The following is a 17,444-nucleotide window of genomic DNA, read 5'->3' as shown; positions in this document are numbered from 1 at the left end:
ATATGTAAGATGAGCTTTGAATAGCACCTGGAATGTAATTAGTACTCAGTCCATTTTTGCTGTTTTTATTATCTTTCGGACTAAAATAACATGCATATGCTTATGGACCCAGGGCGATTTTTTAGTTGTGCTTGTTTTAATCTATCCCCTTCAAAAATTAGAGCCAAAGATCCGTTCATAATCACTGATGTTAATTTTGTTGCAGGGCCCACTGTGGCATCTTGCTCAGGGCAAAAATGCCTTCTGGATTCTGATAGTCCATGTTATTAGAACAGCCAGCTTCTGGGGTTGCATAGAAGCAAAGATGCTTTGAGACCTGTAGGCTTTGCTTCCAATCCCACCTACCCTTCTCCAGACTGGTTCTGCCAAGCTGGAAAGTTATTTTGTATTCTAGCATGACTGTGGGGCATCCTGAGTCATAAGGAAGAAAAGCAGTTCTCCACAGAACACCTATGGAGGTCAGTTCATGGAGTTGCAAATGTAGAACCTAAGGCTGGTCCAAGGTCTTTGTGCTGGGAGTTGTGCCCAAGGCTTTGTGTTCATGATCCTATTTAACTACTGCTGCAAATACTTTAAATGTTAATTGTAAACCTCAGTTAGAAACTAACTAACTAGTTAACTGACTAACTAACCATCTAACCAACCAACCAACCACCAACCAACTAACTAACTAATAACTAACTAGCAATAATAACCAAACCAAAACAACAGCAGCAAACCGTTGCCATTGTTACCTCCATGTATGCTTTATGGGCTGTGATAATAAGGAAAATCACATATCTCTTACATTTAATTTGCTTTATTTTTCTTAAAGACAAAACCGTGCAGACTGTCAGCACCAGGGGAGCCCACTCTGTAATAAAGGGTGATGTTTGACGGAGAAATGGGACAAGGCTAAGAAGCTTTTCCTTGCTTGGCTGTGTGTGTGTATGTGTGTGTGTGTGTGTGTGTGTGTGTGTGTGTGTGTGTACACCCAGAGCTGTTAAGTAGATGCATTTGTTTACGTCTTTGGCAGACGCCAAGGTGGTGCTTATTTACAAGCAGCTCCTTTTCAGTTGCTATAAGAGAATGACTAAAACTGGAGAGTGCACGAGAAACAAGAGATCTATTTCTGTTGCTTCTAGTGGCGAGTAAGTCCATGGTAGAGTGAGCATATCTGGAAAACCATCATGCTGCATGACCTCTAGACTGAAGACAGAACAACCAAACAGTGTTTCTGCACATAAGAGAAAAGGGAGTTGAACTCATTTTTGTACCAATCCACTTCCCTGATTACAAATGCCAGCCCAGCACTATGGCATTAACATGTTCAGGAGTTCAGAGAGAGCTCTTCTTGGTTCATCACCACCTAAATGGCATGCCTCTCGACACTGTTCAGTTGGGAGTTAAATTTCGAACACTCCAGATTTAGGAAACTTATTCAAACTATAGCATTTAGTTTGTTGTTGCTGTTATGAAATGACTCAAAGGAGAAGTTTCTGTCTTCTCACATAGAGTAAGTAAAACCCAGGTGTCTTCATAAACCTAGTAAACCTAGTTTGATGATTTTCTTTGACGAACGATCTACATACACACACACACACACACACACACACACACACACACACACACCATGGTGGAGGATCCAATTATGTGCAAAGGATAATAAAAAGGCACAAAAGGGGAGCCTAGGGGTATGATAAAAGTCTCTAACCAAGGACTTTGTGAAAGAATTGGTACAAGATGTCGTGTCAAGGCAGCACTAGTAAAGAAAAGCTGGTGGTGAGAGGAAGGTGGTGTGGAAGCCATGGTGACAAATTGCAGCCCTTTATTCTTTCTGCCTTATGCCAATAACCAGTTTCCCACACAAGAGGTGGGTGTACACAGCCTTGTATGGTCATACCTGCCTGGCTTCAGACTTGAAGAGTCAGATCTTGCAGGCATCGGAAGAACAGTTTATGTGCTTTCCATTGAGAAAGTGAGCAACAGTGACCAGTGATATGCTCAGCTGTGGAGCTCCAAAGGCACCACAGACTCATCCAGGCTGCTGTGGGACACTGCCCACTGTGAACCACAATGACTTCAATCTGTATCCTCAACTATAGTGACATAAATACATGGCTACGTGCCTTCTTCACCAGTCCAGGAGGACGATTTTCTCTCGCATGCGAAGAGCAGAAGTGTGCACGTAGTAGTGGAACATTGGCTTAAATGGGACCACGTTATTATCGGCTTGAGAGGACAGATCCCATAAAGAAAGTTCCTTCTTTGCATCAGTAAACCAATGCATTTTTGTCTTTCCTAAGCGGCGGAAGGAGCATTTTCTGATCCATAGCCAGGAGCCTACCAATTTACAGCATGCTTGTGTGTCTATTATGCCACTTGACTTGATCACAGCTCTGTCAGGTCAGTTTGTTCTCATTTGGACGTGAGAATACTGTAGCTCAGAGGTTGAAATGACTATCAAGTGGCCACTCAGCCCTCGATAATTGCATCGCATTTGTTGGGGTTCTGCGTGTTCCGTGAGCATCTTTCGCTGATAACCCATTTCCATCTCTCAGCACCACTGACCAACAGTGTTGTTGGGACACATCTTTGGTCATGCTGTGCTCCTGTTCTAAATGCGTCTACAGTATTTAGACATGGTCACTCTCAAGGTCCCTTTCCACTGAAACGGCAGGTTTCTGGTAACCTGAGTGGTACTGCTCCTTCGCCTCCCCTGTAGTAGTTTGAAAGCTTCCATCAAAGGCAAGGTAAAGGGGCAAGTGTCTTTTACAAAAATATGACCGAGCGAGGACTCAGAGGCCATGGTGAGCACATTCTCCACTGAGCCATTTCCTAAGTCTTCCCAGTCAACACTCCTAGGACACGCTCTTGAATGTTTACAATTTGTATTTGCTGGCTTCCTACCTGTCAAGATGCAGCTGAACTTACTTCCTCGCTTGTCTTGACCCACTTAAAACCGATACTTAACATCCAGTGCCACATGGCCTGAGAGTTCATCAGCCAAGAAGCCGGAGATAAGATGACCTGGGATCACCACTCAGTGCGGAGGACTCTAGTGCAAAAATATTTGAGTTGTCCGTACCGTCCTCTCTTTCTGTAGCTAGTGACAGACGTCTGGAACTTTAGGGAAGTAGAGGCCTTGTACCAAAACAATCTCGCACAAGTGCCATTATGTGGCGTACATCTCTGGGAAGAGAAGTTTTCTGGGGTCGAAAAGACTAAGTGTCTGGCTTTGCAAATAGCGTGCCCTGTGTAGAATCAGCCAATCCTATTTATAACCAGCCTTTCAAGGTCTAGCATAGGTTCTCTGGGTGCAACGTGCTCTTTCTCTTGGCTCAGTACTCACCTTTGCCTCATAGTCCCAACCCCTTATATTTATTACAATGTTTCCAGAAATATGTAGGAGAAGCAAAGGTTAGCCTTCAAATAATGATAGGAAAGAATAATAGCACTAGCTAGTGATCGAGTGCTGAACCTGTGCCAGGGGCTAAAGGAGTTATACACACTCATGCACGTGCACACACACACACACACACACACACACACACACACACACACACGATGAGGCACTTTCCTGACTCTTCATCTTGCTTAGACTGAGGCTTAGCATGGCTACGTAGCTTGCACGGCATTAAAGCCAGTCTTGAAGCCCTCAACCTTGCTGCAGGGCACTAAGCCCTACCCCGAATCTCCAGGCTCCTCCTCCGTAGTTTCTTTCTATGTACACCTGAGTATTTTGTAACAGAGACATAGTTAATAAGCTGGTGTGTCTGACAGTTTCCTTGAAATTCACAGTGGGTTGAGCCAGCCCCACTGGCCCTTACTGTGTCTGGCCCCTACTGCTTTCTTCTCTTTAGCCATTTTCTTTGAGACTCCAACCCCATAGGACATACCTTAATGGATCGCTGTCATTTTCATGGCGTTTTCATGGCCTGGGTATGTTTTTTCTCATCCTCAGGGTTGGAGAGGGGGAGTAGGGGAACGAGCCTGGTTCCTCCAGTTTGGAAAGTGAGATTCGTGGAGATAACGGAAATTGTGGACTGACAGCTGCATCCAGATGTTTCGGTTGAAGAGGGTCACTTGTCTGACCTTGTTGCAGAGATCTCAGTCAGGGTAGTTATACACAGTCACACAGTGACAGAGGACCAGGACCCAGCTCCTTATTTTAACACTTCATTATAGAGAAGGCCATGTGAAGATGAGGTCAGTAATGGGTTCTCTCTATCACAACAGATGTTTAAAGAGAGCCTAAACGGCAACTTGGCAAAGACTTTAGAGGAAAATTTGAATATCGGGGGGAAAAACAAAAGAGTCTGAATCAAAATGACATTTAAGTGTCTTTCCGGACTGGAGAGTCTGTCTTGAATTCACTTAGAAACTTTATATTGGGAATAAAGGTTTCCCCTTGTTATAATTAAAACCAACTAGAGATGCCTGCTCCTTCCTCCCCCGCTGTGCTGCCCTCTTCAGAACAACTACTCGATTTAAGAAGGGGACGTAGGATGAGGAAGGATGCTGCTCCTTCCCATTTGGCAGCACAGCCTGTCAGAATGGAAGACTTGTGTCTCGGCCTGGCACCGTTCCGTCAGGGCCCCTGACCAGCCCAGTCCTGTCTGTGACCACAGCACGTGGGAAGTGCACATCCGTGTAGAAAAGCCACCCACTGGCTGCCGGCTCTGGACTTTCTTTCTTTCTTTCTTTTTTAACTTTGTACTCTTGAATGCAGCCTTGCCTAGGGCAAAGCCCTTGAAGGAACAGCGGCACACCCAGAAACGAGTTCCAATCAAACCAGAGAAGTGCCCCTGAAAAAAAAAATATCCCTCATCGCAGCTGGCAAGAGATGAGAAAGCGTCTTTCAGAGAGGTTTCTTCTTCTTGTCATTTCAAAGGCAAGCAGCTAGCAGGCCAGGGTGTCAGGGATGTAGCCATCGTCTTCACCCTATTTTCTTTCAACCTTTTCAGTTGTGTTATTACTGGTTCCAAAGCTCTGCTGTCCAAATAGGATAATCCCCGAATGCCAGAATTCAAGCAGTTTATTCACTCTCGACCGAAGGAGTATCTCCCTGAGAGTTGGATGGTCATTGCATTGGAGTTACGTAAGGCGATCTGGCCCGTCGTACTTCACAGATGCTTCACAACCCACTTCAACTTCATCTGATGAGATAGTTTTGTTCAAGTCTATCACACTGGGATATCTCAAAACTGTGCGTTTCTCTCCCTTATCAGGCAGCCCCAGCATGCTTAGATATCTTTAGTTAGGTCAGTCCAACTGTTGCCAAGAAATAAAAATGTTACAAACTTGCTAGCTGCCGGAACTCCACCGGGATCTGTTCAGAGCTGCCTGTAGGAAGTTTGGCCAAGATTTCCCATGTGCGCCATAAATCTTAGCCGTGTGATGGGAGAGAAAGGCAGCTTCAGCCTCCCCAGCAGCTTGCTTATTGGGAGCCCGGAAGCTGCCTTTTTTTTTTTTAAATGCAAGGACCCTTACTTGTTTAGAAATAAATCTTTCTTGGCATCTAAATGGCATGTTATTTTTAGGGGACGTTTCGCAGAGTTCGGGGAAAGCATGCTTCCATCATCTGAGAAAGACCTGAACTGAGAAATCAAAAGACATCCTCGCATTTCTACTCGAAATTTATCAGCATCCTGCAAAGCATCTTACCCGTCTCAGCTTCTGTGTCCCAACAATGTTCACAATGACATTATTGACTTCTGAGGTCCTTACTGATTTTCCAGGGGCTATCTTGGTAGATAAGAAGGGTCAGAGAGTGAAACAAAATAACAGCAAATTACAGGCTGCAGGCTTGGGAACAGGAGAGCACTGTCCTAGTAATTCTCGGAAAGCCTTTGTTGTAACAGAGGACCGGTAAGGACATCCAGTCAGCTTTGCTTGCCACCGGGATAACCCCATTTACCTTCTTTCAGGCTGCTGACAGCCAGTTGGAAACAGGACTGAGAGCCTTTGGAAAGCTTAAAAGTTCATCATGTTCAGTTTTGTGCATTTAAAAAGCATCTGTGAGGTCCCTGTCCAGTGTTATTCGGAGCGAGGATGCTAAGTTTCCTGTGTCCTTTGCAATGTGAATTCATATGCACTGCCTTTAGGTTTCTAGGATGACCACAACTTAGAGAAAGAGTGAGGCTCTTTTATAAAAGTTGTTTGATGTTGAATAATGATGGTTTATGGCCATAAGAACCTGCTAGCAAGATTCGCTTATTGTCTACATGTAGAGCATTGTTTTCCCTTCACAAATATATAGGATATATTTTCTTCTGTCACGCACTGTGAGCCCAGACATCAACAGATTCTCTTTCCATCTTTTCGGTTTTCCTTCATCAGAAAAATGAAGCACTGTGACTCAGGCTGAGCTCCTCCCCAGAGATACTCACGTTCATATTTCTGACCACAGTGAGGAGAAAAAGAAAGTAACTTTTCTGCAAACCAAGGCTGTGTGAATTGTAGGTCATAGGGTGGAAAAAGAAGGCTAAGCTTCAGTCCCTACCTATTCGTTTTGAAGTCCTGGGAAATCATCAGATGGTGGCATAAAATCCACATGCCTTGCGCTAGATCTCTGATGGTTTCAAACCACTCACTGATTTAGGATCAATCTAGTGATTCACTCCTTTGGCCTCCTGTCCTTTGTGGGGGTGGTTAAGCCAATGTCTTCCTCAGGTCACCTGTGATCGCAGACCTTGTATCTATCTAGACAGGGAGTTTTTTCTGAAGTGTTTTCTGAGCTACACTGCAGACTTACTGCAAGTATCCTGGGAAACCATGCATTTGTAGATTCATACTTGTGAAAAGCCATTATTTTTCACTTTGCATTTACTATCCCCGGGACCCATGGAAACAAATAAAACCCTAACAGTAAACAGCCATAGTCACTCATATCTATGACTCTCTTTGTTTTGTATTTTATCCGTTTCTGTTAAGAGTATTATTTTTCTGTATGTGTAGCATATGTGTGCACACATATGTTTACGTGGTTACAGGCACACATACATGTAGAGTCCAGGGGAGGCTATTCCCTGAGGCAAGGTTTCTTGCTGAAGCTGGAACTTGCCCCTTTTAGTGATGCTGATATCCAGTGAGCCCCAGCAACCCACCTCTCTCCAACCCCTATCCTCTAACTCTGGGTCCCTAGCACAAGAGGCTGTGCCAAGCCTGGCTTTTACATATGAATGTCGGCTAATGCAGACTCAGGTTTTCATACATGTACAGCTCTTTCCTTAGCTCCTCATGCTTCTGCATTTGCCCATTGAGCCAACCCCACCCCCCAAGCTGCTTTCTTTGTAAATATGTTGGCTTTCCTCATGAACATGTCTGCTTATAAATGTCCTTTCCTTAGTTTGCTCCTTGTCTGCTTTGACACAGGGTCCCAGATAACTAAGTTCGAATGAGGAGAAAAGGAGGCATTCTAGACAGAAAGCTGGCTCTTTTCCCCCTACATTGTTGCATTCTAGTTTGTTGTCTAAAGGTTGGTTTGCCTAGTTTGTTGGCTATTGGGCGCTTACTGATAACGGATACTATGCAGTCATTGCTACTACCTGTGGGAGAGAAGACTCATCATGCCTTTCATCGTGTGGGTTTTCCTTTCCTCTTCATTCAGACGTTACTGTTACTATCCTCAGCCAACAGACTCATTTCGGCTCTTTACTGTGTGACATTGTAGAATGCTATTAGTGTCTTTGTTTTAAAGGAAAATAAACCTCAGTGTGGCATGTATAAAAGGGGATTTAAAAAAAGAAAGAAAAATAATCGAAATGCTGTTAATGGGGAAATAATTGAAATAACTATGGTGTAGCTAGGCAGGATAATCCTATTTGGTGATTAAAAGGAATGAGATAGAGTTACATGAACTGATCTGGGAAAAGAGGCGAATTTAGATCCATGCACAATTTCTTTTGTAACTGTGGTTCTGTTACTCTTGGAGGGAGGACTTGTGAATGCTCAAAGGAGAGACTGGGATATGATATAAAGTATTCCCACACACTTGAAATTAATTAGAAAGTCGGTACAAACTCCTCTAACATCACTGTGAATGTTTAAAACAAAGAACAAAGTTGAAAGTGTGTCCCAGTGACTACACATATGTCTACCTCTACTCTCCTGTTAACTTTACACAATGGGTACGCTGTTATATATCTAAAGCTTTGTTTGTTTGTTTGTCTTTGGTGATTGTGTTTGTATGTTGTGCTGTCGGTAGACTTATTTACTTGCAGAAGGAGATAATCTGTGACTCATTTCTAAGCCAATGTGATCTCCTATCCCAGAGCCAGTGTTATGTTTAAAGATTTCACTGATTTGGACAGACCCTTAAAGAAGTATTGACAGAGAATTTATTAGATGCCTTTACTTGAGCTCCCTTGTCTCTTTTACCACTAACAGAATTGCTAGACAGCAAGTAGTCAATTTGTCCTTTGGCTTTTGCATTATTTTGAGCTTCCTGGGCATCCTGTGTATCATCTCTGTCTCCTGACACTCAGTCTTGACCCTTCTTCAAACCTCCCCATGTAGGCAGCTGTGCAAAACACTATGTATTCTCATGGCCTCATTTGTTTTATTTTTTATTTTATTTTTTTTGTGATATTGTACCATGAAACATTCCCACAAATGATCAGGATCTGAGGATAAATATAAATGACGCGTTCCCACCTAGTTGCTGCTTGATTTTGGAGCACTCAGGGAGGTCATTGTGAAGAGCTTGGGGGTATATACTTCCTAGTTTCATGGTAAATAACTAATTTGAAGGAACTGTTCACTTGAGATTAGGTTGTGTTGAACAGAAAGAAAACCAGTTATCTGGATCTATGCTGGAGACCTGTTATTTTGCATAATTCATTTTAACTACTGGGATGTGCCAATCTTGTCATTGCTGGCCCGAGTTTCCTTCCATTTCCTGCAGTCAGAGCAACATTACCACAACATCAGGAGGATCTGCATCCTTGCCCCCAGCATACCTCTCTAGTTTTGTTCCCCTCGCTTCCCTATCTATTTCTTTGCAGGTTATATGCCTCTTGTCAGAGTCCTTGATTTCCTCTAATATTTTACCCAGTGTTATGTATTGTAAGTTTTGATAAAATTGTTTTATCTCTTTTTTTAAAGCTTCTTTCCTGTTCAATGAGCGCTCATTGCGGTCTCTACCTACCCACACAGACACATAAAAGTCTGTTACATCTGCTTCTCTTCCTATTTAGACACAGTTTTTCCATTTAAAATACTTCTACATACATGCTGGGGGAGGGGGAGGTATCTAGGTTTAGCCATGGTTGTTCTTTGGTTGATGGTTCTGTCTTTGGAACCCCCAAGTTAGTTGGCTCTGTTGGTCTTCCTATGGAGTTTCTGTCCTCTTCAGGGCCTTCAATTCTTCCCCCATCTCTTCCATAAGAGTCCTCAAGCTCCATCCATTGATTAGCTGTTGGTCTTGTCATCTGTTTGAGTCAGGTGCTGGGTGAATCCTCACAGAGAACAAACATGCTAAGCTCCTGTTTGCAAGCATAACGGAATATCATTAATAGTGTCAGTTTCTAAACCTAGAAGTGGTCAGTGCTAATAGCTAGCCCTATCTTCACAATGCCTCATTGCCCTTTTCAATGTCTGTACTCGTGGAGCATCGAGCATAGCAGCATCTGTGGGCTGACGGGAGATTCAGAAGCCTGTCTACCCTAGCCTCAGGGAATTCAAGTCTTCACCCTGCCTACATCTTCCGCTATCATCCTACAACTCCTCCATGGGGAGCATTATCAAGAGAGCATGTCTACCAATTCCCTTCCCTTTGGTTGCTTTTGGGTTAGTGGAGTCTGAAGCTGTCATATGTGGTCAGAACCAATCTCCACAGCTTTCCTTTGTAAGGCAAGGCGTTGTGCCACATGTTCAGAGGGGGCTGTAAGTGTATGCTTGTGAGAGAGCCTATGCTTTCAGTGAGAGGGTACAAAGGATTCACCCCACCATCAAGTGTGTTTCTCCCTCTGTTATTTGAGAAGAGCTACAATTAGGTGACTATCACACAGAGGAATAAACAATGTCGAGGTTTCTGTCAGGAGAGCTGTTTGTGTGCTGCTCTAACAATCAGGCACCTGGACACAAATATCACAAGAATAGGAGTTGATTCTGTCTGACTTCAGAGAAAGAATTTTTCTTCATGGGCTACATTTACCAAAACCAAAATGCAAAATAAAATAAAATGGAAAAGGGATGTTTGGTAATCTCAGTAGGATCTCCTTTATTTCCGGCTCTGGATCATCATTAGATGTTCTGTCTTCTTCTCATGTCCCTCTCTCTTCTCATGTCCCTTGGCACTGCTTCTTTCTTCCTGGATCTAGTATCTAGTCACTGGCATCTTGTTTTAAACTTTCTATGTGTGTTGAAATTCTTTATAATTATTACACTCCAATTCAGAGACCCTATATTGATAGTGTAAAAAAAAGGTGCAAAAGATTAAACAGATAAAGAAGAAAAATAAAAACATCAATTACAAATAAACCAACATACTATTAAAAGTGTACCAGTTCTGTCGCTGCTGAATGTGGACCACTGAACGACCAGATATCCACCTGCACCTTCCCTTTCAGACACTGTCTTCCTCCACACAGCAGGGCATCCTGATGACCATACTTAACTTTGCAGGCTAGAGATCAGCCTGGTCTTTCACACTGTCATTGTCAGGGTCCCCCAGTCAGCACACCCGTAGTTGCTAATATCCCAGCCAGGACTATTTCACAGGTGCATTGGTTGTGGGGAAAGCAAATATATCACAGATCTCTACAGATGGACAAATCTCCTTGTACTCAAACAGACTGAATGAACTGCTTGGTGGTTGGGGAATGAGGATCTAGAATTCAAAAATGGTATTGGGGCATGAGAGGTCTCCGACCCTAGAACAGTAAACCTCCTAGGTTTTTCTACAGGCTGGGCCAATGTCTGACTTCAGGATAGAAGCTATCAGGTTCCACACTTGTGCTTAGGTGGTAGGCTTGGCTCTTACCCACACAGGGCAAGACTGGTACCCATTATCCCCTTTGCTGCCTTAGCCTAGGCTCCACTAGCTGAACTCTCATTTTATTGATATCTGCTACTTCCTCTCTCCATAGCTGCCACCTGTGGAAATCTCCCACTTTACTGTTGTGACAAGTTGTCCCCAGGGATCCTGACTCGTGGCTGTTCTTGTTATCAGCCCCTTAGAGAATTCCAGTCTTAAGTACGAGGTCTTTTAAGATGACAACTGGATGCAGCCCTCTGAGACTTGTAAAGTGATAACAGCCTCCCCACTGCTGGCCTATCTTTCTCAAGACATCACGGCCTCATCCAAACCCCAGCTGGGTTGCAGGTTTGAGAGAGCTGTGGTGACACTCTGTGCAAGTCTCCACTCCCTTTCTGGGGGGTGGCTCGAGCTGTGTGTTGCTTGCTTTTTCATGATTGCCTATTTCTCCACACTTTTTGCCCTTACTGTTACTTCCTTTCTGATTTGTGATCTGTGCTCAGTCTTCCTCTCTTTAAGGCCCGTTTGTTCTCCTGATTTACCCTCACTATCTCACACAGAGTGATACAATTCAGAGGTTTATTCCAGAAGTATTCGGTATTTTTTTTTGAGCTGCACCCTGCATGTGGTATTGCAATGGATAAAAATAAGTTATTAAGAACCCACGTAACTATTTTTTGTCTTCAAACATTTAAAGTTTAAATGAAATGAAAGCGCTGAGATATGTACTAATAAGCTGGCTAGATTTTTTTTTAAGGGCAAACAAAGATAGTTTATTCTGAGCTAAATATAAATGTCCATGGCTTGGAGGTACCGATTTAGGTTATCCTGAATAACGATTTTCACTATGGAAGGGGCTACATACACTTTAATTTTCAAGAGATAAAAGTGAAATCATTGATTAATACACTCATCAAATACTTCTGTTCGGAAAGTTAGGGAGATGGGTTAGGGCTGAGCAGGGTAAATCTGTTCTGTGGTTTGCAGATATTATCCGAGAGTAATAATCTCAGTTTTAGGGTTGGTGGAACCAAGTGGGTTAAGAAGTCGGGCATTCTAAATATTTTAAGTAGTAGTCACAAAGACATTAGGTCACTTAGGAGGCTGGTCGGAAATGAATGTTAAGGAACCAAAATAGCCCAGGGTAATTCTGCCTCTGGCTGGACAGCACTGCATCTTGCAATCACAGAACTTTAATCAGTCAACCAGTATGAAAGATCTTAGCTCAGCTGTGGCCCTTGCAGATGATTGCCGTTCACATGGGCAATGGATCAAATGTTGACATTCTAGGTGAGCTTAGCATGGTCACTCAAAAATCTAAACATATAATCAAAAATAAGAAGGGAGGAGCACCTAAATACCAACAAATGAATTGATAGATTTTTTCCCCCAACGTGCTGTCCATACAAAGAGGATGAGAGGCAGCCCAAGGAGCCTGTTAGGGGAGAGAGAGGTAGAGAGAGAGAGGAGAGAGAGAGAGAGAGAGAGAGAGAGAGAGAGAGAGAGAGAGAGAGAGAGAGAGAGACACAGAGATTATTTCATAGTTTCATTCCCTCTGTCTCTTCACTGGGTAAATGTTTGCACAATGCAATCTTGAATCTGAAAGTTTGAAGGCACAAAATTCTCTTTTGGGAAGTCATGAGTGTGTATGGGCCCGTATTTTATCCCCATCCTGGGTGCACAGTTAACCATGATTTGTTTTCCTATATGTCAACACTCATATTTTAAAGTGCGTGTGTGTGTGTGTGTGTGTGTGTGTGTGTGTGTGTGTGTGTGTGTGTGGTTTCTTTTCTTCCCCCAAAAGTCTGTTTTGGTTTTCTGAGTTCCCTGACTGGCTGCAGTAGCAGTAAACAACCTTTCTCATGTTTATCAGCAGTTGAAGCTCTTTTGCCCCCAAAAACTTTGCTTTAATGTAAATAAAAATAAAGATTGTAGATTCAGAAGGTATTTGGAAAATAGAATTTGACCCAAGAATCATTTCCACTCAATGAATTGTCTTCACAAAAGTCAGTGAGAAAGAAACACATTTCCTATTAAATAAGCATTTCTGTAGAATGTGAAAGAAGTGATTGCAAGGCCAGAGTAAAACCTTACCATTTAAAAACAAACCACGGTTTTAAAATTAATTGTGATAGCCATTATTCTAAATAACGGGTTTCATTATGGTGTGTGTGTGTGTGTGTGTGTGTGTGTGCGTGCGCGCGCGTGTGTGTGTATTTCACTATAGTGTGTGTTCTTATTTGTCTCGACACCTCTGTCCCCTCATCTGCAATCATGCCACAGATATTTCATCACCTTCTCTTGTTACCCCTCCCCCTCTTGTTTTAGTTTTGGTTCCCCATGCTGTGATAAAATACCCTGACAGAAGCAACCTAGGGTAGAAAGGCTTTGTTTGGATCACTCTTCCAGGTTTTAGTCCATCATCCCGGGAAGCAGAAACTGAAGCATAGAGTCACATTGCATCCACACTCAAGGGCAGACAGTCGTTATTGCTTTCTTCATCCTGTATCATACAAGCCATCCTAGTTAGGGGATGGTGCCACCCACAGTGGGCAGGGCTTCCCACTAATCAAGATTATTTTGCATAGACATGCCCACAGCATTACCTCATATAGACATTTCCTCATTGAGACTCACTTCCCAAGTGATTTCTACGTTCTGTGTCATTGACCCTTAAAGGTAATTGCTGTTCCCCTCCTTCCTCTCCTCTTATACATCCCCCCTCTTTCACACACACACACACACACACACACACACACACACACACACACTCCTTTAGATGGTCAAGTGCTCTATCATGTGCATCTTTTAAAGATAAACAGTAGTCTTGAAGTCAGATGTTATATCAGTATCAGGAGTCACGTGGCAGCCACAATAATCTTCTCTGTTAGCCACATGGAAGTTTATTTGGAAGTGATTGTGCTAGCCCTGGGCACGTGGGCCTTGGTTATATAAGAATCCAGGTTGTGTAAGCAATGGAGAGCAAGGCAGTAAGCAATGTTTCTCTGTGGCTTCTGCTTCAGTTCTTGCCTCCAGGTTCTTGCTTTGACTTCCTTTCCTGATGGCCTATGTTTTGTAACCGGAAATAAACCTTTTCTTCTCCAGGTGGCTTTGGTCCTGGTGTTCTATCACAGTAATCAAAGCCTCACTAGGACAAGTGACAAGCACTTCCCTGGTTACCATTTATCTCTCTGGCCCTCATGATGCATGATGCCTCCATGATGGCATCTGACTTTTTAAAATCATAAGCCTTTTAAAATTACTACCATTTTGGATAAATGATAACAATTTGCTCATTACCGTTTTAATGATAACTTTTAAAAGTGTGTTGGAGAAATAGGGCCATTGGTGCTATTCTGAAGCTCTGTCTAACTCAGTCCATCTTCAGATGTGTGTCATCCTTGCAAGTAAAACTGTACCCCATTAACACTGATTTCCTATTCTCCAGCCTGCCCAGACCCTAGCAACTGCTGTTATTAACATTTCAAATTTTATGTTAAAAACTACCCTCCACATTTGCATATCCTGTCAGTAGGCAGCAAATAGAGAGCTCTGTTTCTCTGGATTGGGAAGGCAAAGGTGTTTTCTTGGAGAGCATGGGGGTGGTGGTGGTGGTGACTCTTAGGACTCTGAAGCCCTTGCACGTCTTGCCCTCAGTTACACACATGACGCCACCTTAATTACCAGTAGTCTAAGCCTGTGTGCCCACTCAGAGGCATCGCAGCTCTTCCATTACTTTAAAGGAACTGAAAAGCTTTCCTTCTGAAATTTATTTTTCTTATAATTCAGTCATTTTAATAACGAAGACTTGGCAGTCAATGACTTTTGCCCCAGTGAATCTTTACTTTCCTTCATTGATCTTTCGGATTATTTTGTGAAATATGGGAAACTAATGTCAGGTACTGCATGTGTAGCTTGCGGTTGGCATCGAGGAGAACAAGGTGACAGGGCAGACAACCTACTGGCCTCTCTGTTGGCCTCATGGAACCTCACTCAAAGCCAGGTGCTGCTGTTTGATGGCTGCGATATCCTGAATTAGACACTTCACCTTTCTGCACCTAATTTCATGATCTGTAAGAGAGGAAAATTAAAATATCCTCTTCTGAATGAGCTATATGAATATCAAGTAGCATGAGACATGAAAAGAAGCACTGTACTCTGTCATACCAGGAGTTATTTCTGCTCAGTGAGACAGGGAGACATACAGTCGCAATGGCAAAGTATTTATTCCCAAAGTTCTGTAACCTGGGGTTCTGTCTTCTCCAAGTGCTGGCGTGAGTGGATCCACAGTTTCACCACCATTTGCTTTCCAACTGTTCCTGACCTCCTCGAATTGGATGGGGCCAGTGTGAAGGAATTCACGGGGCTTCTGATAATAGGATCCTTCTTTGTAAAATCTAGCTTCTTTTGTAAACTCATTGGCATGTTGAACTGTGGTTAGAAGCTGTCATGCACTGAAACACAGATGGTGGACGGATTGTCTCCTCTCGTCCTGTGTCTGCATGCTCCAGAGATTTCACCCTGGCCTGAAGTAATGAACTGCAATAATGTTGAATCAGACATCATGAGACCAAATTATGCAATATTGAGGGCCCAATCCCAGGAGTTCCCTGTGTGTGAACTCAGGCAGGAGCTCCTTGAATGACCCTTGCATGGTGTCACTGTGCACATGATAAATGCCGTGGTGGGAAATTTGAAGTATAATCAAGACCATTCTGATGAAGACAACTGCCAACCCAAGAGTACTTTGCTGCGTGTCCTTGGACCAGTTTTAGGGGGGAACTTCCTGCAGAGGACCGAGGGCAAGAACTGAGTGTGTAGAGGTTAAAGGTGTAGAAAACAAATGAAAGGATTAGAGCATTTTCCCATACTGAGGAACAACCCATAGAGCCACTGAGTTCAGATGACTGGCCATTTAATTCACATCCTACGTGCTCTGCATGTAGCAGACTTCATGCTAGACCTTAAGAGACAACCATGACACGGAGAGGTAGGTAGACCTGTCTCCAGGAATCTGAAGAGAGAAAGCCTACACAGGAAGTTACGGGACAAAAATGTTACATTTCTGGGATTATAGGGGAAGTACAATATAAGGTATAAGAATAAGAAAGAAGGTTCCTTCCATGGATAGAAACAGGACACCTCATGAACGATCTGGTTTTGATACTAGTTCTTGAAGGACTGATAGCATTTGTTCCTATAAAGAGGAAGTGAAGAGCATCCTTGACAGAAGAGCCCATTAAAGAGGAACGGAGGCATACAAAGGACATATGGAGCTGTCTGTATGTGTCCCTGTGGTGGAAATTGAGGCTGAAGAGAACTTGAAGGATCAGGAATGTCATATGAAGGGTATCTGGAAATAGCATTAGGTTTTGCTGTGTGGGAAAAATTGCTTTGGGCATCGTCATCAGTCAGCTTTTACAGGTGTCTCCAGTAAACCTGATGCCTTCCTGAAGACTTTCGCAAAAGTTCCTCTTGTGGACTTATTAATATCTCTTCCTCTGGATTTAGAGAGCAGGGTTTCAGTCTGTTTTTCATGCATTCCTGGACGGAGAGAATATCTGTTGTAGAAACTATTAGATTTTAGACCAGCCTAATTACTAAGCACATTTTCTTCCTCCTTTTTTTCATAATTGCCCAGCAATTTCAAAGATTAGTAGTATCTTTAGTTCTCTAGGACATATTAGGGCTACTTTTGTATCCCATCATGCACTGAGAGAATTTCGAGAATGGTGGTCCTCCCCCCCCCCTTTTTTCTGAATCTATTGTCTTGTGTTTGGATTTGGGAGTGGTTTTCGGTATCCATATGCTAGAAGTGGACTCTAGTCCCTACCACCCAGCCATACTAACAGCACAGTGCCACAGTGCTTACCTCTGGGCAGCTTGGTTTATGTCATGTTTTATGGTAATTATGCCCTTCATCCTCCCTGAGCTTGTACTAGACATGGTTCAGCGAATGACAAAATTGACTTGAAGTTGTCCATTTTTCTTTTCACCAATTAAGAATTCATGATCCTTCCGTTACTCCTCCCTACCCAACTGGCATTGCTCCTCATAGGAGAATTTATAGGCGCCTTCTAAACTTGGTCTATTTTGGGGTTGTTTTCAACAGGCAAAACCTCAGTTTGTCTAAAGAATGTTCAGTTAGCATTTCTAAACTCTGCCAAGGATTCTCATGCTTAGAGATATTATAAGGGCAATCCTTACAGTTGGGTCAGATGGAAGAATGCTGTGATTTATCCCTAGGTGATTTGGTTTTATAATATGCATTATCATTGTAAAAGGCCCCAAGATGTCCTACAGAAAAGATCTCTTCTTAACTTAATCCTTCACCTATTATTTATAGCCTAGCAGTGCATACATCAAATGTTGGCCAAACACCGATATGTGACATACCAAAGAGCCATTCTGTAGAGGCCGTAGAGCAATTTAAGAGTAAAAAATTGAAGTTTCCAGAGCTTAGTAGCTGTACTCATTAGGAATA

At 43.0% G+C, this 17,444-nt stretch overlaps 1 protein-coding gene across 7 annotated transcripts in view; it reads left to right on the top strand.

The window, feature by feature from the left end:
- Il1rap (interleukin 1 receptor accessory protein) overlaps nucleotides 1–17,444 on the top strand; it is a 136,534-nt gene that overhangs the window by 10,351 nt on the left and 108,739 nt on the right.

Source organism: Rattus norvegicus, chromosome 11 (assembly GCF_036323735.1).
Source record: "Rattus norvegicus strain BN/NHsdMcwi chromosome 11, GRCr8, whole genome shotgun sequence".
Classification (NCBI taxonomy): Eukaryota; Metazoa; Chordata; class Mammalia; order Rodentia; family Muridae; genus Rattus; species Rattus norvegicus.
The sequence above is the reverse complement of the archived record's forward strand: the minus strand, read 5'-3'. Positions and strand labels throughout refer to the sequence as shown.